Genomic DNA, 25,739 nt, shown 5'->3' with positions numbered 1-25,739 from the left:
CAAACTGAAATATGGTCAGCGTGGGAAATATGATACCTGCTAAAGCTCAGCCTGTTGACATACTGACATTAGCATTTAGCTAAGTTCAGCCTCACAGAGCGTTTATTGTAAAGTACTGAAGCGTTTACCTTCAGGCCAGTAAAACAATAGAAGCTGCTCAGGAATTTCTGTGTAAGCACTTTCAGAATTTGATGTTTTCTGTGATTTTTAATTCTCAGATTCAACTGATCCACAGGATCACAGGTATTATACTGTATATTTGTATACTTTATATTTGACATTGTTTTTTGTTGTTGCTGTTTTTTGCTCTCAAAATTTCCTACTCACCCACTCGTCTCTAGATTCTGGCAGAATTACTTTTCAGGAAATGTGAAGTAGGCGTGTGCTCCATCCCACTGCTGTGCATCTCTTTGTCCTCCATTCACTGAAATCTCCACCTTTGAGTTTTCGTTATGTGTTTTGTTTTCAGTGAGTGGGTGTGCATTAATGGGCAAAACTGCACTAAGTTGCCCGAGGCCATTAGCTTGTTGTTTGCCTGTATGTATGAGTGGGCGAGTTTCATGAATGTAAAACTGGCAGAAGACTTTGGTGAGTCTTTGCTAATGGCCTTAGTCAAGTTGAGCTGTGGTCGTAGATGTGTAAAGCTTAGAGCAATAATGCTGTGTAGCTCATAATGGGTTTTTTTTCCTGCATGACTGTTGATACAGCTTAATGGGAACTTTCGAAGCAATGATTTCTGATCTCAAGCAAAGATAATTGTGACCTCTGCTTGCTAATGTAGGATTTCTGTATTTTTTCTGTGACTTTGGTGAACCAGCAGTTAAGGAAAGAAACACGTTCTACTTCTGTAAGCTGCATAACGTTGCTCAAAAATCTACTTAAACCTGCAAAAACATACTTAAAACTTCAGTTGATTACTAAAGCTGCTGACTGGTTTTCAAGTTAGTATGACTCACTTTTGTAGCTGTCTTAATAATTGTAATTTACTGTGCTCACTCCCTCAAAACTGCAAGGTTATAGTGGTAAAAGGAATAGACTTTACCAACAATACAAACTTAGGTTATAATAAGGTTATCCAATATAACCTATATAACACGGACACATAGTAAAAATTTCAGCTATCTATTGTCCACTCAGTTGCATCTTTAATCAGGCAGTAGAAGGACTGGTTAATACAGTGATTTTGTGTGTATTATTATAGTTTATATGTATGGTTACACTGTTTACAGGTGTGAAACTATACTTAAATCTTTTAAAATTAAAATGATCAAGTCTGCACGTACACACAATTTATCAAAAGGATTCAAAGTAATGCTTATAATGTTTTTTCCCCCCAGTATTTTTACTGCTAGGTAACAATAATGACAAAGTTCTTGCACACCACAAAGCCTTATTGACAGTTGCAAGCGAGGAAACCTCAGAGCTTTATCAGATTACCTTCATATAATCGAGCAGCATATGCTTGTGGTGCTGCTTGACTATATACATTTTATAGGTCTGACTGTAAAACGTCTTTACAGTGAGAACAATGAGCAGGTTTTTTTGGTTTCCTCACAAGATTTCAATCTGAAATGCTGTGGACTAAATGTAGTAAATCCCACAAAGTACCATTACTTCAAAACGGTACTTGATTACTGCGCTTCCATAGATGTACTAAATTGCTTTAGACCTCTATCTAAGTAACACGGCATTTGGATCATAGGACAGTGACTATGATTTGCTTTGTAACTCAGCTCCTCACACCAGCATTAGCAAAGTGGGGGTAAGCAGCATGTTCAATTTGGCAAATGAGGATAGAGTCCTAGAATTGATGTGCCGCCTTTCAACCTGCACAGTATAGGCAGGTACATTGCCTTCATGTTTTATGCACAACGTATTTATCAACATCCACCCCCTCAATACTTCTGCAGAAACCCTTAAAAATATTCAGCCAGAAAAGCTCCTGGAACCAGAGTGGACTGGATTTCATTGCTGTCTTCAGGTGTGAAGCACATGGGGAGGCATGGTGATTATTACAATGCCATGGTATTATTATAAAGCTGCATCAGAGCACTCAGCCAAGTGACATAATATCCTCCACCTCACATCAAAGCTTTTACCATACATTAGCCTCCCAAGGAAATGGTTGAAGGGGATAATGACATTCGTGAAGGTCACTGTACCACAGGCTATTGTAGCACAGTAGTTTGGGTCTAAAAATGCAATAACCAGCGGCAGTGCTCAGATTCTGAATAACAATTCACTTCATTTTTTACATTGTGTTGTGGAGAGTGCTCAGAGTCGACACATGCACACATGCAGACTGCAGCACAGATGAAACCAGCCCAGGTACACTCTGCTGTGTCTTTTGGGGACAGCAATGCAGACTGCAGATAGGATAAAACATGGCACAGCCTCCATTTTCACCTGTATATGACACTCCTACACTGCCTCAGGCTCCGATTTATGTTCTGTTAAAAAGCGGCAGTGAAATGTAAAAGATGTGTGACGATGCCTGAAGGAAGAGCACAAGTCTTCCCCTCCTCGTCGGCATCTGAGCCCATTAAAGAGTAAAATGGAACTCATAGCACTTTAGTTAAGAATGAATGGAGTGGGAAAAGTGCCCAGTCTGCTTCAAACTGTAAAAATATCTCTACATCTTTTCAGTCCAGACCTACTCACTATGGTAATGTGATCATGTTTACTGTTCTTGTATGCTGTAATGTATCTTGTGATGGATAATAAATCAATACACAGATTTTTCTTTCTTCTTTAAGTAATATGTTGGCAAACAGAGTGACTTGTGAGAATAGTTTTGCATTCATGTCAAAGAGGCTCCAACACAAATTATCCTTTAAGAATTAGAAATGACTTGGTCGTTAAAAACAACTTATTAGTGTTGTTGTATGATGGACTTTTTTTTTAATGTAAAACATTAGCAGTAAAATGGCATCAGTCCTGTTAAGATTTAAAGAGCAGTAGCTTCTTTGTACACTTACCATGAAATGAGATATTAATGCTTCCTATAGTTTTAACCAGCTGGCACGCCACCTCTTTGCTGTAGTAGAGATGGATGCACCGTAGCTTAGTTGGTAAAGTGGCTCAGTTATTACTTGTGGAGTTGTTGGCTCAAGCCCTAGCTCAACCTGTATGTCCTTGAACAAAACACTGAACTCTGTTGTTGCTGTGCTTGCCCTAAGTCATCTGTTTTTGGAAATGCAACTCAGTTAGAGGAAGCAGGTTTAGGGGAATAGTGGGTTCAACATAACAGTAAATTATATCAGTGATTTGCCCGGATCTGTGTAGTAGCATCTCGGGGTCTTAGTAATCTCAATGTGTGATGCAAACACTTGATTTTGTTAGTTTGATTGAAATAAACTTTCTGAAATAAAATAGTATTTTCAAAAATCAAACATTTCTATAAAGTAATAATTGGAGAAACTAATAAATATTATGAAACAGGGTTTTATACTAAAAAATCTGTTTTGCAATACATTATATTTAATTATTTCTAAATCTAGGCCTATTTAATTACTATTATTTTTAAAGACGTTATTTATTTTCATATTCAATTTTGTCCCACATGGATTTCCATACAATCCCTGCTGTCCCTGCACATTTTGAGTATCCACCACCTGAAAGCTAAAGTGAGCTGAATTTTTAAGCAGGGAGCTCATCTTCCGTTTTCTCCCACAGGACGTGAATGCAGCGCAAAACACGAGAGACGGAGAGAGAGGCAACAGTGCAGATGAGCCCCAATGAACAGCAGCCGGGTCCTCTCTCAAACAGACACACACACTCTCTGCATCCCACACACACACACACACACACACACACAAATGCCAGGACACTCATACACATGCAATCCAATAACGAGAGCACCATCAGTCCGAGCTGCCTGCCGCTGCCGGTGGCAGCCCTCACCGCCTCTCGGAGACTCAAAGCTGGGAGCCCGCTGGGAGAGGAGCTCCTGCTGCCCGCATAGCACAAAGCAGGAGAGAGGGGGGAGCCGGTGACTTCGTTTGAGAGGCGGTGGATAATTCAGCAGCAGTGCTGGGGAGAGAAGACATAGTGGGGAGGGAAAGTGAGTGAATGCGGTCCAGTCCAGCTGCTGTTGCTGCTGCCTTCGCTGCTGGAGGAGGAGGAGGAAGAGGAGGAGGAGGAGGAGGAGGAAGCTCGGAGTCTGGAGAGGCTGGAGGAGCAAAATTACCCCGCAAAGACCCCGCCAGAGCAGACGGTCAGCAGTGATTAGAGCACCTCGAGGCTTGCAGATGTGGAAGGATCGCTGTGCGAGTTCTAGTCCTGGGTGAGCCAACTTCCCATATTTTCCCCATAGACACACACACACACACACACACACACACACACACACTCATCTGGTGGTAGCCTACATTTGATCTGCAGTCTGACACTTTCACACACCTATCTGTTATCCGTCACCACAAGGAGAGAGATTGTGCACATGGGGTTTTTCTTTTGTGCCCCTCTTCTTCTTTTCTGCCACTGTCTGTGCCTTCTACCTTTGCGTCCAGTTTGCTGTGGACAACTCTCACCTAAACATATGACCTGATGGGTTTGAGATTCACCTGCAATCACTGTGACACTAGTTTATCTCCTCAGCTTCACTTCACACTGTTATGGTGCAGTCCCGGCTGGTCAGTTTGCATTGTAAGTCAGATGAACATCGGGTCTCATTATCTCACGCTGCCTGTGCTTTTCTATTGTCATCCTTGAAATGGTGTGCCTGTGTACCCATGCAAGCAAAGCCCCTGTGTGTATGTGCATGTGTGTGTGTGCCTTTGGTTACCAGTTCTCAATTAGGTTTTAATGATCTAAACATGGGGTAGAAAGGGGAAGGCAGCCTTTGATCGATCCCCGCAGTCATCTCAGTGTGAAAGGCTCGGTGCCTGTCGTCGGCCTGACACATCTAAGCCTCTGCCTGTGTTTGCTCAGCCCTCTGCCAGCTCTCTTCCTACCTTTAATGTGGCTCTATTCAGTTTCTATTCAGAAGTCAGATTTTCTTTTCTATGGAAGGTCTGAATACAGTTTTGCTTTAATCTGTTGATAACTAACGGGTATCTGGTCCAATACTGCCCAGGCAATTTGTACAACATTACATATATTAAAAAAACCCAGAGCAAACTGCAAGTTATAGTTAAAATTGCACATCTGTTTTTCCATTCATTGACAGTTGAAAAATAGCAATGCATTTGCATATGATCATGTCCACAGTCTTCATAGGCTTTTCTTTTTCTTGATGTATTTTTGGGAGAATTTGTGTTTTTGATAGAGCTGACAGGAGATTAGGAGAGAGAGATGGGGAATGCCATGAATCAAAGATCCCTGGCAGACCTCAAACCCTAAACCCCTGAGCTGCTGATTAAAACCCCAAACATTTCAACATCAACATCACAGTGTTGCCTGCCTGTTGTGTGCTGCGACTGCAGCATTAGTAAGTTTGTAGTCCATCCAATTAGACAACTCGGACTTTCACCCTGTGAAAATGTCCTGCAGTGAGGTAGAACTGGTACACAAAACTCCAGTAAGCGGGTGTACGAACCCCATGAGGACTGGATCTAGACTTAGTTTTTGGGCAGCTGTGGCTCTGGATATGATGCAGGTTGTCCATTAATTGTGGGATTAGTCGCTTGGCCCTTATTCTGCTGAAATGTGCTTGAGTACGACACTGAACCCCAAACTGTTCACAGTGGCCACTGGTGGGTGAATGACAGGCACATTATAAAATGTTTGTCCCCTAAGGAAGAAAAGGGCTGAGATGGTGCAGTCCATTTGCCATTTTTCTCTCATCACACTCAGTTTATATAAAGCATGGCATTGTATATCTCTTGACTTACACCACATCTCATTGCTGTCCCGGTGACTCCCAGCTGCTTGTGGAGAACCACAGAAGCCGTTACTGTCTAGAAATCAAGAGGAGAAAACCAGCATTCAAGTGAACGCAATTATACAACAGCACTTAATGGTGCCCAAGGTGCCACTTACCCCCCCCCCGTTTGACAGATTTACAGTAATGAAATGCCCGCTGACAGGTCTATGTGCCCCTGAGAGTGCATTGTTGAATCAGGCCTGTTAGCCTTGTCCATTACTACGCCTACACTTACCTTCTCATTTTGATCCTTTCTGTTGCGCATAAAGCTGTCAGCCGCACTCGATAGTGACATTACCTCTGCTTAACACTGCCAAAGAACAGCCTCATTGTTTTCAACTCTGGAGTATTTATGAGGGCAGCAAAGCAGAGATGCATCCGCTGTCAGCAAGATGAGGGCATTGCTGCTCTTACAGAGAGGGCAGTGCAGAGCGAGGAGGGAGGAGGAAAAGAAAGGAGGGATAAAGTGGTGGAGGAGTACAGGAGGAAAAGGAGAGAGTGCCCCTGTGAGTGGCTGTCAGATACCTGCAGGCACGCTGACATGTCAGCTGTCATGGTTAAGATGTCCAGCTGGAATGATCATGGGCTTGTGTGCTGGCCATCCGCCCACTCCCTGACGACTATAATGCCATTATAGACGTTCAGACGGGGCTGTAACCTTAATGCAGAGCTTAGAGAGCATCTGGGATTTACAAGTCTTTTATTTCCAAACACGATTGCTTCATTTGATATTTGTCGTGACGGCAGAGCCTCGCTGACCTCGTTTCCTTAGGTTCCCAACCTTTTCTGTCAGATGCACCACAGCCCTGTCAGATAAACACAAGTACCTCTTCATTGACTTTTATTAGGTAACTATTTCAACTTGAAGTGATTTCAGTCATTTGTCCTTTGCTTTTAACATTAGCTAACTATTTCAACACTTATCCATTAGCTCTTTTTTAGATATTTCTTTTTTTTCATACTTGTACAACTATTCATTGATTACACTTTGCTAATGTCAAGCACTTGTTTATCAGCTTTTTATTTATTATTTCAGGCTCCAACCTTTAGTTATTTCAAACATTTATCCAGCACTGTTGATGCTAGCTAACTATTTGAACTGTTTATCCATTTGCCTACTTTTAGTTAACCATTCGAAAAAGCATCAGTTATGTTGAGTGTCCATTTCAGGGGTTTACTAAATACGTAGCAGCATTTCTTAGCTGCCTATTCCAATTACTTTATCACTGTATATCTCAAATAGACGTTTAGGATGACTTTAGTGAAGACCCTATTGTGTTTTACCAGAGTTAATCAGGGCCTTATGTAAGAGTTGTGTTAGTGACCTCTGAAAAATAGGCTCAGGCTTTCTTGACAAATTAGTAAGGCAGCGCAGTAATGAAGCACCACATACTGCAGTTTGTCACTGTAGTGCCATTTATTTAGATGACACTAATGGAACCACTAGTAACTACAGAGCTTTTGTTATGTTTTTGAAACCAACAGGATCAAAGCCAAAGCAATATGTCAACCCACTACAATGCAGCAGAGTAATAAAAGTGCTCTGATGTTGAGGAGTCAATTTATCTTCTCTGAATGTTATTTTGCTGTTTGAAGATGGTGCAATTTATGCCATTGTTCAGTCAGAAAATATATTTGTGTACAACCTTATAGCTTACAAAATTTTTTTTCTTAATCTATTTTAATACTGTAGTGCCACAGTATCATCCAGCACAAGCACTCATCCAAGTTGTGACCATTTAGATGAACCATCAGCGCCATTTTATGCTTTTCTAATCTATTTTTTGCATATCCGAATGCTTTTCCCTCCTCCATTTTTTCTCTTAACAAAACTGACCCATTCAAGCTGATGATATGGCTTGTGTGACTTTACTGCTCTGGCTCAGGAGGACCGGAACCACAGCACAGATGAGATACAAAGAGGGGGCGATGGGGTGAGAGAAAGTGTTTTTGCTCTGCAGATGCTGCATATTTTATATTTTCTGAGGTCTCTGGATGAAAGAATGTGTGATGAGATGGCCCTGGCATAACACGCTAAAAGGGAGGCCAAGGAATCTCAGGAGTGTAGGTCGTTAGTGCTTACACACAAGTTCAGAGGCTACACTACAACCAATACCTCTTGCCCGGACTTTGTTGGCCCGTCACTATTGTTTTTCAGCAGGTGGTGGTTTTTAACTCCAAATCTTTAGATCCTTCGCACCACACCGAGCTGATCTACAAACATAACCATGTAAAGCAACAGACACAGTCCTGTTTATGTTCATTTCAGCTTAAGCTATCTGAAGGATCAACAATTCAAACCTTTGGCGTAAGTGAGCTGGTTGAAGTCGCGTGTCTTTGAGTGTAACACAGAGCAAAGTGTCTCCAGCACTGAGTTGTGTTATGGGATGAAGTGCAGGCTATTTGTGGAGTTTATATACTTGTCGGTCTCTCCGGCTCATTTCATTTTATGTATTTCTATTGCTGCTGGCAGCTTGAAGTGCTGCGACTGGCCAGCCATAAAACAATATTCTCAAGTATGGATCGGCCATCATGACTGAGCCTGCTGGAGAAAATGGAGGCCAAGACATCAGGATGGTGCCATGCTCACCAGCATAAGACAGGTTTTAAACAGGAGTCCAATGATTACATCCTGTATAGTTAGTGCAGAGACAATTTGTGGATTGATTGATTTATCAAGTTAAAAAAAACTCATGTAGCATCCTCGAGTTTCTCAGGGCTGTGGCCACAGCTTCTCATGAATAATCTCTTTTAATCAACACCGACATGGCAGAACAGTAGGTGGGGTTCATTTAAGACATGTGACTCTAGTGTTGCACGTTACACTCAGATATTATTACGCTCACAACTATTCCCCATCTCCAGCACTTGAAACATGAACATGCCAACAGGAGATAGGAACTAAAATTACACTGAGACAAGATGGCTTGAAGAAGCAACTTAAGTGTTACACTGAAATAATAATTAATAGATAAAGTGCTATCGATGACAATGAAATGATAACTAGTAATAATAATAAAACTGTCAAAAATATATTGTGTAATTATTCCTGCTATACTATATTATGACAGAATTATACAGATAAATCACTCAACGTACATGAGTGAAGTAATACTTCACTCATGTGTCATTGTCACAGGTTAGGATAGTTAGTTTACAAATTCATAGAGAAGATGTTTAGTTAATGAAAAGAATAATTGATAATGCTGTTTATCATTATCAATAAGTGTTAAAATATATTTCTCTAACCCGAAACCTTCCTCAACAAACATTAAAATACTGGACTCTAAAAAGCTGTTTACCTTGACTCAGTAAACCTGCAGGGAAGGTTCCTGCCATGTCAGTATTATGTACCCTGCTTTGTCCCTAACTGTCCTCTTCAGCCTCAGATACAGACAGTATCCATACCGCTGAATTGACTGCAAGATAGAGGAGGCAGGTAATCAGAGCAAAGGGCGTTTACTGTATTATACTGGAGTATATCCGTTACATGCAGCCCTAAGCCTTGGTGACTCTAGCTGCATCCAGAATCTTCTTCACCTTCACCACACCTTCACTGATCTCTGTCGGCAAATCCATGTGTGATCTAATTACATATAACCTTACCTTTTCCACAGTATTACAAATAGTATAAAAAACAGTGCGCACTGAAGGGCTCCAGGTTGTTTTCACCCTCACAGTCACGGGTCTGAGGAGTGTTCGTCTGAAGACAGAGAAGAGCGTCTAGAAGAAGAGCAGGTATCTGAGACTGAGAGAGATACCGAACTAAAAAGATGTTAAGACAGCTTCCTGAACACAACTTGTTTTGAAAATACCCTTTAATATTTTTTGTTCATAACTCTTAACACCATTAAATCACATTTTGTCAAAAATATAGTTAATGTTTTGAAAATTAAAAACACCAAAGTGTTTCTCTAAATGCCTCTTCACTTAAAAAGAAAACGTGTAAATTTACAGGAACTTCGATCATTAAATATCAAACATTTGAAGACTGTTTGAAATGGTATCAGTCTTTCCAGGTCTGTAGCAGCTGAGCTGGGCAAACACGGCTGACTGTATTTTGAGCTGCTGTGTTGAACGACCTGTGTCCCGGGGGCTGACTCAAGTTACATCTTTCATACCATCTCTCCATGGACCTCGCACATGAGATAGCTCTTTAATCAGCTCTCTTCAATTATGTAGTAATGAACAGGATTAGATTAACACATGACATGTAATTTGTTTGTGTTGTAAGGCTGATTCAAAGGACTGAGGTATAACACACACACACACACACACACACACACACACACACACACAATTTTTCTCAATTTTCCTTGCTTTAGTCCTGTCTTTTGTGGCACTTAGAAAAAAATAGATCATATGATTAGATTTAACTACCTAATTAAATTCAGGTGCCTGTAGTCATAGCTTCATCCGCACACACACACACACACACACACACACACACACACACACACACACACATACACACACACACACTAAAAGCACTGACAGGTGAAGTGAATAACATTGATTACCTCATTACAACTGCACCTGCCAAGGGGTGGGATATATTAGGCAGCAAATGAATTGTCAATTCTTGAAGTTGATGTGTTGTGATGTCTAGATGTCTGGTCAAAGCATCTACCAAATGCTACCAAATGGGTTCCCAGTATCCAGTGGTAACTACCTACCTAAAGGGGTCCAAGGAATGACAACCGATGAGTTAGCAACAGGGTAATGGACGCCCGAGGCTCATTGATACGTGCTTGCCTGTCTGGTCCGATCCCACAGAAGAGCTACTGCAGCACAACTTTCTGGTTATAATAGACAGGTGTCAGAACACAGCACATAGCAGCTTGCTGCGTACGGGGATGCGAAGCTGTCAGGGTGTCTGTGCTGACCCCTGTCCACCGCCTAAAGCACCTACATGTGAGCATCAGAACTGGACCATAGAGCAATGGAAGAAGGGGGCCTTGTCTGATGAGTATTGTTTTCTTTTACATCATGTGGATGACATAAAGAGTTCAAGGTGTTGAGTTGGCCTCCAAATTCCCCAGATCTCAATCAAGCATCTGTGGGATGTGCTCCGCTTCGCAGGACTTATCTTAGTATTGATGTTAACGTCTTGATGCCTGATACCATGGGACACCTTCAGAGCTCTTGTGGAGTCCATGCCTTAGCAGGTTAGTGCTGTGGTGTGGGGGTGAGGGAGATTGTAGGCTTCCACAAGAATGAAGCTTTAGCTTGACGCTCTAATCATTCTTCACGTCTTAATCCCCTTCGTAAAAATAGAAATCCACGTCAAAGAATCCACGGGACCACTCTGGAAATTTGAGCTGTTTACTTCAACATATTCACAAAATAAAAATACATTGATACACTCTTAATTAAACGAATTAAGAGTGAAAGAGTGCGAGAGAAAGACAGAGAGAGGTCAAAAAACTGCGTGGCTCCACTCTCCCTATCACTAACCAACTCAAAATCACAGTGCGCCCCTCCCCCTTGAGGCAACGTCAAAAGCAATCCAGGTGCACAGCAACCAGAGTCAATGACTGTAGTCCCCTGTTTCCAATTTTTCACCCATGTCACGGATTAAATTGTGTATGTTATGTTATTTACTAACCTCTGACACATCATGCTACATCACTGTAAATGTGAACTGTGAACAACCTGCAAATACTGTAAACAATCCCTTGACTTCCTTCAACGGCTACTGTATATTACTTATCTTACCAATAAACTTAAAGTAATAAGTCCAACATCAATACACTGCATTTAGGCTCCTACAGACATGTACACAAAAGTAGGCAGGTGGTTGTAATATGGTGGCTGATCTGTGTATCCACACACTCATCACGTCACCAAACCTCACCTAATTGATTTTTAAGTGCTTGATGATCAAAAGTGGCATTTTTTTTTTGTCATAGTCTCCCCGAAGACCTGAACCTACTAATGACTCTAACTCTAACGTGATCTTTACGTGTTGTGGTCAGACGCACTTAGCACTGTGCAAGGGTATTAAGCAGTGGATTAATTAATCATTCTTCAAATGGACCTGTCGTCAACAGTGTGTCCGACTCAGCTGACCTCTGAAGCGTTCACGCGGCTGTTTGCAGGGTGATGATGATGCATTTAGATCAAGATTAATGTGATTAGTTGTGCAAAAATAAACACTCCTGCACACGATATCCACGGCTGTGTTTTGGTTTATGGAGCTCGCTCAAGCATTGTCTGCTTCTCTCATTCTTCCTCTACCCATCCTCATTAAGAAATTGGTCTTTGAACCCACTGAACCTATTTTAAATATCTCAGTGAGCCATCAGTGTAAATGAAGATTAAAGATTCATGCCTCTTTGCATCTTCATATCTTTCCAATGCTCCTCTGTACTCTGTGGCTCACACTGTCGGAGCTAAAGCTGACTTTTATCTCCTTTCCGGCCGTTGAACATAAATCAGATAATCAGTTGATCACATCATTTTCCTGAAATGGAGATCAGTAGAACACAGGTAGGAGACTGAGCTGCTCAGTGAGGCTGCCCTCCCTGTTTTTCCTTCGTTTGATTTGCCTTCTTTGCTTGTTGCTTCCTTGGTTCTTCATCTGGAAAACCTGCATGTGTTAGCTCGATCCCCCTGGTTTGCTCCTTGGAAGAAGAGTTTGAGCTGGGATTTGAACCCTCTCCATGGGTGATTTCAAGTCAGTGATCTTCACTGTTTTAATGAGCAGCTTTCTATTTGCTCTCTGGAGGAGGGTTAGAAGAGAAGATTGGCCACTCACCATGTCATGTATGAAGCTACATCCAGCAGCTGCTCAGCTTCACTTATAGCACAAAGGCTGGAAAAAGGGGGGAAACAGTTTGCCTTGTTCCGTCCAAAGGTGAAAGAAAGCTGATCAGAATCTGCAAGTTGTGAGTGACTCTGAATTCTGTTGTCCAGATGAGCAAAATACCTGGATGAGCTCCAACTCTTTCTCCTTCTTATTAGCAAAGAACAGTGTATAAAACATTCAGGCGGGAGCTTCTCAGTTTTAGCTGGCGCTTACCGTCACTTTCGCTGGATGGTGGATCATGTCAGGTGTGACTTGATGACAGGCCAACATTGAACTTGTCTGCTGTCAGTTTGTGTGTTTTTACTGAACCAAAGATCATTAATGAGGGAAGAAGCTTCACTCTGTAACACAGCTGAACAACCGTGAGTGTCTCTGTAGTTCCAACAACTCCAAAAGAGTGTTATATCTTCTCTTTAGCTGCTTTCCTCATGTCAGTTTCAGGAGTTAGAACCTCTCAGTTACATTTACATCACATTACATTTGCTCATCTGGTAGATGCTTTTATCCAAAGCGACTTACAAGTGAATGGCAACAGAAAAGCTTCAACTTCAAAGTTAACTTCCATTTACACCGGATCAGTAATTTTAGCTTATCAACCTAATAGTTTTGAACCAAGACCTCCAGTATTTGGATGTAGTAGCTCAAATACAATTAGGTATTTCATGTGTATTGAATCAGTAGATAATCAATAATAAAGCTCTTTGATCTAGACATCTGTATTTATGCTAAACTAGCTGGTTGCTACCTTTGGCTACATGTTTACCATACAGACATGAGAGAGGTATGAATCTTCTCATTTAACTCTTGGCAAGGCAGCGAATAAACCTTTTTTTTTCCCAAAGTGTCAAACTTCCATTAAGCAAAGACCCCTGTAGGATCATGAGATCAAAGTTTAATTACTTTTTCATACAGTACATATGCTATTACCCATCGCAACATTTTCTTTTTTTTTAATTTTTTAAAAATTTTTTTACCATTTGCCCAGGTAATCCTGTAATTGCCACATATGTAACGTTATTATCTATATATGCTCTTGTATGAGTCACACATGTCCAGGCTGCTGATGCACACAAGCATTTTCTTTACTGCAACAAATTCTTTGTTTTCTGCACAACAAGCTGACAAGCTGACATGCACTGTTCCTAACTACTACCAGCTAACTGCTGCCCACCAAACATTTGCATTGTCCTTTGAGAATGTGATCACCAGAGGGATTACATTTTATTCCTCATTAGTATACAGTACCCCCCCCCCCCCCCCCCCCCAATGATTTGGGGGTCACAGCAAGGTCAGAAATGTCCTGTTGTACTTTCTGTGTTCATTAGTGCTTTTGAGCGGAGCTTGGAGGTGTTAAGGCCATCTGCCAGCTGACAAAAAATGTAACACATTACTTCATTATGGAGATGGTAATTTGAGCTGGGTTGCTGTTTCCAAATGACCTTTTAGCTTTACAAGAAACAAAAGTGTTTTCACTCGGGATATTTCACTTTAACGAATTTGTGAAAATTGTTCATGGCGGCTTTGGCAGCTCTGATTAAAACTGGAAATGATGTTGGTTATAATTACAAGTACAAGCTATTTCATTATATTACTGAAGAATAAAGAGCGGTTGAGTTATGTGGTGACAAGCTAATAAAGGAAATGTAATAGCACACATTACATACATTTCATTGTTTTGTTTCTGCCTCATTCAAAGTAATACATCTGCAGCTGTATGTGTCCATGTGTAAACCATGACAGATGGGTGTGAGATTGTGCTTAACAGACTGTGTTTCCTCTTCCTCCCTCGCCTTCTTCCTCTGGTCTTCCTCAGTCTCTGTGGTAACATGTGGATTCAGTTTGCCTGTCAGAAGTGTTTGATCAGACTTAATCTGCTGAGGATCTGTGCTTTGAACCGACTCACAGCTGTAGAAAGTTTCTCCTCTGTTGTTTGGGGCATTATAGAGTCTATACTGTGCTCATAAAATAGCCGGAACACTCCATTTTTACATGTGGAGGCGGGCTGCATGCTGCTTCCGAGAAGTAAAGGGTTATGTTTGCGAGTATAGATCACAATCTGTGGAACTGTGTGTCTATGAATATCTCTGCATGCCACTGTGCACATGCATAGGTACATAAACAAGTCTGTGTCTATTTAATATCCTCCTGTCACATTAGCTCAGTTTGACAGGTGGACTTTCTAATCTGTGCTGGTTGACACACTTGTATTTTGAAAAGGACAAGCCACTTCTGGACATCATGGGGAACGTTATGAATTTATCATGGGAGCAAGAAGAGTTGCAGCGAGACAGTATTGCATGGGGCTGAAGCTTTACTCATCTTCACAAGCCCGTCATTGGTGAGGGATGAATTATTCATTGTTTTTTATTTTTGTCTCAGAAAAACATTGATCACAGAATCAGGGATCAGCCCGGCTGCATGACAGTCGGCCTGTATGACAGCACGCTGTCAGAACCCACCTCATCTCTTTCAAAGACAATCCTGCTTTCCTTTCCCTCCGTCCCTTACAGTGTACACCCATAACTTTCTTTCAAAGAATTTTCTTTTCACCCTCCCTCCGCCTCTCGCCTTTGTCTCAGGATGAAACGTCTCATCAGAACCGCTTTCAATGGATCTCTCGACTGTCTCAGTGTGGGGAAGGCAACGTCTGCATGTCAGAGTAAACAGTTTCAAAAGAGCCTCTGAATAATTTGTACGTCAGGATGTAGCTGCGGTTGTGTCTGTTTGCATGGACGAGGCTTTCTTTTTTATTATGAAGCGGTGCAGGGTGTCTCTAACTCTATCCAGCATGCTGTTTCATCCAACTGTATCCAATGCTGACTTCCTGTGTGATGTCAGAACAGATCTATGTTTAATGTGCAGGCAGGACCCAATTACTCTGTGCCCATAGCCGTACCTAGAGACTTTAAAGAGGCCCCTTTGCAAGCCAGATAAAAGGCCATGATGTCGTAATCTGCCCCAGACTTGTTTGGTGAGATGGCGTGGCATGGTGATCCCCTCTAAGGACACTGATTGCTCATCTCCCACGCTGGCAGCATGGACATGCGTTGTTTGCCGCGGGGTAAAGTTCCCCCTGAAGAGTTCTTTGAGGCCCCTGTCTTGGCTTCTCTTTTGTTTTAGAATCTGAAAATTAAGATGATGCCATGAAGAGCAGAGGGAGCATGATCGCCCCTCCTCTCCAGTGCCTCTTCATCCCTCTTTTCCTTCTTTTCCTCCTGGAGGCCTTCAGGGACAGCAGCTGAGTCACTCTCTCCTCCCTCTCTTCATCCTCAATCTGCTCTTGCTTCTCCGTCCTCCTCCTTCGTTCTGTCTTCGCTCAGTAAGTGTCGTCACAGGAGCTGACAGCCTGTGTCAATTGCCGAGGTTCGCCCGTTAACTCCCTGCAGAGCCTCGGTTGACAGTGTGTATGTTTCATTTTTTTCCAGTTAGATGAATCTATGCTTGCGTATTTGCGATTTTTACTGTCAGCATGCGTGCCTCCCTATTAGTCAGAGTTGTAGCACGGACAGCAGCGGCAGCAACACACTCTGTGATGGAATCTCTGTTGAGTTGAGATTTACATCAGAGAGATAAGAGAGTGTGGCTGTCAACCAACCATCCAATGACACACACACACACACACGGTTACAATCTGTTTCTCTGAAGTGCCTCACTTTTGACAAATCCATTTCTAGGGCTCTTCTCCTTCCATGGTTCTGCCAGGATGTATAATCCCTCATCACCTTCCCTAAACCGTTTCACATCTCTGCTTTCTGTTTTCGTCTGTCATTCTGTAGGAAATAAAGTCTCTCTGTGCTTTTTTCCGCTTCTATTTCTAATTTTATTTTGCATGGTGCACTCTCTGCTCTTTCACGTGTAATTAGCATTTGGAGGCATTCCTTTTCTTTTTCTTGCTTGTTCTTATTACGTTGAGGCCATTGTTTAATTTTTTCACATGGTCAGCACCTTCGTGCATGCTCCTCTTTTCTGCCACTTCTCCCTCTCTTCAAATGCTTGCTTCTAGCTTTCTTTTAACAAGAATCCGTTGTTGCATTAGCTAATCTCTCAGAAGACATGGCACAGATACAGGATCCACTATTTCTTCAGCTCATAGCTATAAACAGTCAATGCTTTTGCGACAAACATCCCCTCATTATTTAACCGACACAGAAAGAAAAGTAGGGGGGGATGAATAAATTTGTGATTTAACAAATGAATGATTATCTCCACAGATTTTGTGCAGTCATTTTTGTGAATGCAGAGCTGAAAGTAATATCGATGTTTGAAGATTAATCAACAATTAGCTGCTGTGATGTGCCGTGAGACTCTTTCTGTGTCTCTGTTGTGAGAGCAGATTCAGTGCCAGAGTTGTTGCCTGAGATCCTATAATTGCCTCAGAATTCTTCCTGTAATTAACACTCTTGGATAATTACACCAGAATCCCAGTCCTCGCTTTTCTCACATTATTAGGCTCAGTGTGGCGGGAATGAAAACATGCAGATGCACACGAGCATGTGAAGATATCTATGAGCCTGTGAATATTCTCATTTGTCCAGGTCATAGTATCTCAAAGGAGTTTTAAATCGAAAGCAACTGGACTTGGTTATTTGTCTAGGAAGACGTTTCACCTCTCAGCGGTGGTGAGCAGAGGTGGAACGTCTTCCTAGACAAATAACCAAGTCCAGTTGCTTTCGATTTAAAACTCCTTTGAGAAGATATCTATACATTATGTTCAGTCTTTTTATTACTGTGAGTACTGTAAGTAATTTACCAGATAAAGGGATTTTCACCTCAGTCTTCCTGTTTGTTACTTACTAATGTGGTCACATTTCAGCCTGGACTGTTTCCGACTGTCAGCCATCCCCAATTCAGAGCTTTCTCTGTCTTGGTTGCAACGAGATTAAAGCTGAGTGGTGGAGAGATGGGAAGTGGACCGGGCAGTGTGGCAGTTCCCGGCGGCACAGGATTAGAGGGTGGGACAGTGAAGTAGGCCATACAAACAGGCTCAGCTGAAATATGGACAACAGACCATAACTGAGCTGGCTGGCCCAGTACATTTCATCAGCATGTCATTATGCTATAATCCCAGGCCAGCCACTATGTTGGCTGCATGTGTGTCAGACAGGGATGATTATTGGTCAGGGAAACTTGTGGATATTTCCACCTTGATGCAGAATCACAAGACTTTGATGTCAAATTTGGCACATTTGGACTCAAAGATGAACTGATCAAAGGCTCAATGGTCAAGGTCACTGTGATCTCACAAAATGCTAATTATGACACAATTTAATATAAATGTCTAATAGGATAAAATGATCCATATGGTCAAAGGTCAACTTGTTCTGAAAAAACACTTCCAGCCATTATTCAACACTGTAACTCAGGAAGGGGAGATTGTGGCCATATTTCCTGCAACTTGACTGGTTGGCAGAGGCATACAACCCCAAGGCTGTAATTCTAGTTTTAACGACTTTGATTTATAGTATTATATTAATTAAAGAAATGAAAAAAAATCAGGGGAGAAAGATTGGTCTGCATATGTTAGTGTGGGTTTTATTATGCATTTTGTTGCCAGATATATTTTGTGGAGAAAAGTTTGTCTTTGAAGGACCAAAACTAACCTGGAATAATCGAGTGAATACGTTTATTTTGAGTGTAAAAGTCACATAGTGTCTCAGGAAACTGAAAAGAGAATTAGAAGAGTTACAGACCTGCGGTTACTTTTCACACCTTCTCAGCCGGTGATGACCCATGTTTGCCAAACTTAATGCCCTATTCTGATGAGTAAGAGCTGAAAATATATTCACCACAGTCTTTTTGTTTTTTGTTTTTTTTACCATTCAATTTAAGAATCTCTGGATGATCTTTCACAATGTACTGTGAAAACAGGAAAACATAGAAATTATCCAAATTGGCTGAAAAGTGAAACAGAGATTGTCAAGACTTATTTGAAGCTGCTGAGAGATGGATGGTGACGACCCTTTTAGGCCTTCTCGGATGCAGGAGGGCTTTAATGAGACTAACCACATGAAATGATGTGATACAAAATAACAAGACAGACACTATGATTCCTGCCTTTTCAAGGAAAATGATGAGCCCATGCAGTTTAGTTCAGAGTTAGTAAAGACAGATGAAAATGAGAGGGGCAAAGGTGAGGTCAGGAAAGCCAGCATCATGTTACAGTGGAGAGGCTCAGAAAAAGCCAGCTTCAAATGTCTTCTCATGAAAAGATTTAATGCCTAATTTCACATTATTCTATTTCAGTCTCAGTACCAACTCACACAAAATGTAATTAGCAGATCTGCAAGGAGATGATGAGACACATTTTGCAGGAAGCTCCAACGAGTAGGCTACTCCACAGGTAACATACAGTAGCCTATCTGTATCCTTATGTCTGTACTTTTTCTGTCTCTAACCACAGTGAACCTCTCAAATCTGTCTGCATGTTAAATAAGAAACTTAGGCCAGCAGCTAGTTAGCTTAGCTTAGCATAAATGCTAGACAGAGGTAAACAGCTATGCTCTGCCCAAAGGTAACTAAATCAGCCTACCACTACTTTAAAACGAGAAAACCACGACATGTTCTTTTAACGCATGGTGTGTGTATGCTATATATGAAGAACACTAGCACTTGGTTTGCTTACCTTTGCAAGAAATTGTGTGGCACATAACCAACCCCCCGTAAAGCCGCAATATGCTGATTTTACACCCCCTCCCTCTTCTCCACTTTCTCTGTTTCCTCATCACCTTTTGTTCGTTGTCTGGTGTCTTTAGGTGGCCACTTTGTTTCAGGACCAGCCAACACCACTGACAACCAAAGTCACCTCCACAGTGTATGTGTTGTCACCGGACAAGCTGCGCATGTTTCAGCAGGAGGATATTTCATTGAACTTGCGAACGTGTTTTGGAGGGTGAGAGGTCTCTACAGATTCCCCTTGAGTGTCCCGACTAAAGAGTGAGGCATATGTCCTCTGTGTTTTCTCTTCTTTGATGAACTTGTTTTAACTTTCAGGAGTCACTTTTCTAATGTCGTGTATTTCAACTTGAGCTGAGTGAGTGTGATCCGTGAGCTGACTCTGTGTCATCTTGTCTGTCATCATCAATCATTGTGAATGACTGTATATGTCCTTCCAAAAACCTCAGTATCAATCTGGCAGCATCAACTACTGCGTCCTCTGTCCCAGGAGTGAGTTACAGTTTCAGCTCCAGTTATGCTCACACTTCAGATCTTATTGGAAATATTATTGAATGGATTTGTTTCTTAGAATTTTTCACGAATGCAGCTACAGCCAATGTTTTATAAACATTATTGCAATTAACTAATTTTTTCCAGCTGAGTTTACAAGGATGAAAGTAGTAAACTTGCTGTTATTGATTTTTACAATAACAACCAATGTGTAATAGTTTTACTTTGAGGGATCTCAAAGTAAAAAAAAACAAACAAAAAACCCACAGAGAATTATCACCTGACTCTCTAGTTGAGCTTTTTAGCTTGTTTTAGCTTGTTGTTTTGATTTTAGGGCTGGCAACTTTACTGTTTCGACTTGCTCTCACTGCGTCATCTCATTTTTTACGACACAACAGGCAGCTGTTTTTGATGAAAAATCTTGCTATGCTAGCTGCCCTGCAACAAACAACAAAAACCCTAAGTTAGCGACAAGTCAGTGAACATAATTTTGAATTTAGCTTTAGCATTTAGCTGCCTAAGTACCCAATATTTTTTCAGGGTTGGCAGAGACCAAACAAAGTAGAGCATTTAGCTGCTAAAGAGCTAGATACTTCCCTCTGTGAAAACAGAGCTGAAGCCAGAGTGAATGTTGGACTCCAAACACAACTCCAAATGAATGCCATGTTCTGTGTCTGGTGGATCTCTGAATAGGCAACTGTATGCTAACAAGTTCACCATATCAACTTAAAAGGTGAATATGACAATGTTGTGTTTGTTTGCTCTGCCCCCAAGTGGCTAAAAAAGTAGATATTACAGGTTTATGGTTCAGTCGTTTTCCATGTGTCTTCCATTTGGTTTGATGAATGGCTTCACAGGAGGACTGAGCACTCCCTTACAGTCAAGTGGGTAAAATCTTAAATGGCCCCAATTTGAGGAAATCCAGTGTCTCAGTTATAAAAGCCTTAGCTAGCGATGCTTGGCAACTGTCCTATTAGGTCTTTGACAGTTCATGTTAGACTGACAGTGGCTCTGGCAGCTAATCTCTTGAACAATGTGGACGGACGGCTGTAGGATCTAATATGATGTGAAATACGTCAACGTGCAGCTCTCTGCTCCATCTGTCTTCCTGCTTGTAACAAGTGCTGTTCTCACCTGGGACCTTTAGCAGTACAGAGGTTGATCTGCCTGATTCCATCAGTGCCTTTCAAAGATGTATCTCTCTGGTTTATTACGTGGACAGGACTTTCTCTACTGCACTGCTGTCAAGTGATGAATTATGAATAGATGTGAATCCAGCCGCACCGCCGGCCAGGCCTGAGGATTACTTTCAATTTGCACACCGCTTCCCCTGGTCCCTCTCTGGCTCGCACCTAGTCAGACTTCTTTCTCAGGGGACCTCGAGGGCGGTATTAGGTTGCTGCCTAAAACTCTAACCCCGCCAATCATGTAAAAAGTTTGAGAAATGAATCTCTAGGGACACTGTATATAGTTACACGATGCACTCTTGTTGCTGCCCCTCTGCTTGACTCCTACATGAATGGCATCACCTCTTACACACAGATAACATTTCTCATTTTCCTTCCAGGAGGAAGCTTCAGTGCATGTGTGACCCCTCTCAGATACTCATTGACTCCAGATAACTGGTTGCAATTGTCCCGGTTGATGAGCAGGCAGCAGGCAGTGAAAGGGAAGTAGAAAGGACAGCGATGCTTTTAATGAAGCCAATGAGAAGGACGCGGAGAGCCTGCGGGCTTCGAGAAGGATTAGAGCAGACGGCAGTAGATTTAGGCTTATGATGCTCCACAAGTTTCTTAACCTTGAGGGGCGGAAAAGGACAAAGAAAGTGTTAGAGACAGAACATAGAATGAGGGTTCACGTCTTTTGCAATCATCGACAGATCTGTAGATATCCCCTCTCTGTTAAACTTTAGATCTTTAGCTGCTCACCATCCAGAGATGTTGGTGAACAAAAAGATTTTTCTAAAGGTCAGTGTCCCCAAGACGCTAACCTTTTAATAGACAACTCACACACATCCCCCTGCAGATTGAGGACAGTGTGTGTGTGTGTTTGTGTGTTTGTGTGTGCACGTGCATGCGTGTGTGTATGTGTGAATATTCATGCATGTCTGCCTGTTTCTGTATCTCTGTGCATTCATCCGTTTTCATGTGTAAATTGGAACACATAAAATACTGTGTGTTTGTGCCTGTGCATGCCTGTGTGTTTGTGTGTGATGATCTGAAGTGCAAAGAACTATAAGCGTGTGATGTGTGATGCCGGCCTAATATGCCCCGTCTCTGCCTCTCTGGATGTGGCAGTGAGTGTGAGAGTGTCGGAGAGTCGAGCCAATTGGCATGGAAAGAGCCTGGCTTGAAGTGATGGCTGGTGACACGGCAGACAGGCCAGCCAGGCAGGAAATAGATGCCAGCGGGGATACTGATCACACTCACCTCCACCTCTTGATGACTTTGTCTTTCTGGCCCTTGTCTCTGTGCCATCTATCTAAGTGCAAACTGCAAAGTGCTTTGTTGATACAGATAAACACTTGTAGGAAGAAATTAGTTCAAATTAAGGGTCACAGTTATATATTCATAACTCTCAGAGGTGACCTGGGGTTGTATTCATGGAAGTCCTCTACTCCAGGGGTAATTTTGTTTGAGACTGGAGTCTGCTTCTTCATTCATAACTTCTAACTTATTACTGTTAAATGGGATAACTGTGCTGAAATTACCCAGTATTTGTTCATTCGGCCATATGCAGGCCAGATGATGAATTGTCAATGTTTGGGGTCTGCTGTCTCTGAAATAATTGGAAAGGAAGAAAAACAGCAAAAGTGTTCTGTTTTAAATTGGCCCCAGTTCTGTATTTCACCAGCATAATGCAAAAAGAAGAGTATTATATAGTAATACGTAGGCTGAACAGGTGCAGTGTATACTGAAGCAATCAAAGCAGAAGACTTGACAACCCGTCATTTAGTTTAAAGTTACAGAGTCACAAAGTAATGGATGTTTCCAATTAATTACATTTAATATTTGATCAAGGATCTTTCAAAGACACAAATCTTGTTGTTAAATACCTTCAAACTGGATTGTCGTATTCTAGCAATTTATCAGTGATGCCACACAATCAAAGCAGCGACCTCATAACAAATTCTATTTTAATTTTCTCTTTTTATAAGAACAGCCCCAAAAGATTTGGACAAGGACAAATGAACATTTTGATCTGTTCACTGAGCACAAACAATCCATCCGTCCTCCCAATTCCCCCAATTATGTCCTTTCTTTCCTGGTGGTCTGTCACTTCTTATCCCTGCTGAAGTGTAAGTAGCCTGAGAGGCTGCCACAGGGAGGGGGGGGCTGCTGGTTGACTGACACCCTCTGATCACGGGGGCTTAAAGAGAGGGTGGCCATTTAATAGGCTAGCAGCCAGTAGCAGCCTGTCCACATGGCAAGTTGGCTGAAAAGACTGACGGATGACTGACTGGTGTTTTCATCCCACTGTGACACCCAGGTCATCGTGTTCATAAGCAAAGGACAGTGAAGCCACAAGTGTTCCAGATGCCTCCATATTGCCTCCATTTTTTCTAGTTTTGTGCCAAGACGACATGGCTGCATTTGAGGGAGTGACACAGACACTTTCAAAATGACTGATAAATAAATTTGCTGCTTAGGAAAAAACTGTAGAGAAGTTAAAAGAGCAGTTTGACATTTTGGGAAATGCTTATTTGCTTTCTTGCACAGAGTTAGGTGAGAAGATTAATACCCCTCTCCTGTCTGGATAAACAAGCAGGATACGACATGTTTACAGTTGAACTTTAGAGGGGTTAGTAGGTGCATTGTGTTTGTACCCTCGTAGAACCAGACTAGCTGTTTCCAATCTTTGTGCTAAGCTAAGTGGCTACTGGCTACAGCTAAGCTAAACCTTAGACAGGTAACAGATACCACTTGTGCTGACTGTAATTTTTCAGAAAGGTTTAATCCTGGACATACATTTAGACTGTTTTCTGTCGTATCAATAGAGAAATTATTGTTGACTTATTCGAAAGCATCTAACGCTAAAATGGCAAATATGAAATTTAAATAATTAATTACAATAAATGGATTTTTTATCTATTCAGTATGAGCTCTCAAGTCTCATGAGGCCTTGGAATAAACAAGGAGAGGATAAATAAGTCTGCCACCCATGTAATAGGCCTAAATTGATGGAGCGCAGTAATGGATTACTGGTACAGAACGCTGCTAATGAAAGTGTGTTGGGTTCTGCGTTGATACGATAACACCGCTGAGGGTTTTATTAGCCTCGACTGGCATCACCAAATGTGTGAATGTGACCGGGGGAAGATGTGTCAACCTGCATTACAGCGATGGCCTGTGGCCCCTCAGAGAGTGGCATCGAACTTAATGTTCTTTTGAGTCTTGGATCCCTTTGTGTTAACTCAAACTGACTGCGCTGGGAGGGTTTGTATTTGTGTGGGGGAGTTTGTGTAGGAACCCCAATATTTGTTTTAACCTTCAGCCATGAACATGCCCTGGTACAAACTGATAAAAAAGAAACCAGCTAAAAACCTCATGTGGAGTCTAAAGAGTACTCTAAAGTTTTTATTCAGAATATGTGGATTGAAATAAAAAAAAAAATCATAGCAGCAGTTTATGTAAGTTCCAACAGTATATATGCAGTGTATGTGCTCTGTAAGGAAAGGTGATAATTTTAGGGTCAAAATAAAATATCAAACAAAAACTCACTTTTATTGAAAGTGTTGTAATTTATTTCTTACATGTTCAATAAAGCCTTTAACAACACATGGGAGCAGTGAACACCTTAACCCTGAAACTGACTGATCTGATTTAATGTAAAAAACACTCTGATGGTATGAGGTTCACTTGACAATGCCAATTAGATTTGATAACAAAATATCAATCTCACTCAGTCTTACCTGCTGATGCAAAATAAAAATAGTGGTAACACTTTTGTTTCTGGTGATGTCTCTACAATCAGAAGCATTCACCAGTATTTCTGACCCTAATCTAATAAGATGATGACCAGATGATTTAGTTAGATTCAGGAGCACCTTGGCTGCATGAAGCTGTAGATTCATGAGGAAGAAATAGCCTGTTATGACTCTAAATTGCTTAAAAGACGGGGCATACATATCAACAGTGCCCTTGTATTACGCATGCACATTAATTAGTGTGATTAATAACCTCATTAGAATAGATTTTATTTTCAGAATGTCAAGCTGATAATTCTGCACCATTTGGCAGCCCATGTGCCTCCTGTTTAATGGTGTGTGTTCCTAAATGTGTGCTTTTTTGTTTTAAAAAGAACATGTTACAAACTTTATTGTGTCCAATACAGAGAGGCGAAGCAACATCCACATGTATGAAGCCACTTGAATGAATTGACTGGGAGAAGCAGGCTGTTATCCACTTGCACTAAAATCTAAATTTTTTTTAGATCTTGGTTGAAATTTAGCAGAAAAAATTGTTGTATCCATAATAATGTTATGGCAGCTCAAGCAGAAGACCGGTAACTGTATCATTGAGTTACTAAGTAGATTATTTGTCATCAGTCATGTAGTTGTTGTTTATCAGTGCTGTTGTTGGTGGTGTGGCTGTGTCATGTGTTTGTTCCTCTATGTCTCTGAATATGTGGCTATTGCAAATGCAGGTGATGTCTCCATGTCAGTGGGTCATGACCATGCAGCATAACATCGTCAATTATTTAGCTACTCTCCGTAGAAGCCTTTAGCTCCATAAGCCCAGAAACAGTTCTCTCTTATTAAAGATTCATGGCACATGGCAAGACACATTCTTAATCACCCCATTGTGTCCTTTGGTTTCACTGTTCAGGCTTTGCATAGGACAGAAGTGCAATTTAAGAATCTCACTGTAATCCATTATTATAATGAAAATCCCATTT

General features: G+C 41.5%; 1 protein-coding gene across 2 annotated transcripts in view; it reads left to right on the top strand.

Annotated features, from left to right (window-relative positions):
- Nucleotides 1–3,699: 3,699 nt before the first annotated feature.
- The window catches only part of lingo3a (leucine rich repeat and Ig domain containing 3a), a 34,872-nt gene continuing 12,832 nt past the window's right edge, over nt 3,700–25,739 (top strand). For both annotated transcript variants that reach the window (XR_011692474.1, XM_071487552.1), the window contains exon 1: nt 3,700–4,285. The gene's annotated coding sequence lies outside the window, so the exon portion shown is untranslated. The remainder of the gene's footprint in view (nt 4,286–25,739) is intronic.

Source organism: Trachinotus anak, unplaced genomic scaffold (assembly GCF_046630095.1).
Source record: "Trachinotus anak isolate AG129_WGS33_773 ecotype Australia unplaced genomic scaffold, CSIRO_AGI_Tana_v1 ptg000010l, whole genome shotgun sequence".
Lineage (NCBI taxonomy): Eukaryota > Metazoa > Chordata > Actinopteri > Carangiformes > Carangidae > Trachinotus > Trachinotus anak.
The sequence above is the reverse complement of the archived record's forward strand: the minus strand, read 5'-3'. Positions and strand labels throughout refer to the sequence as shown.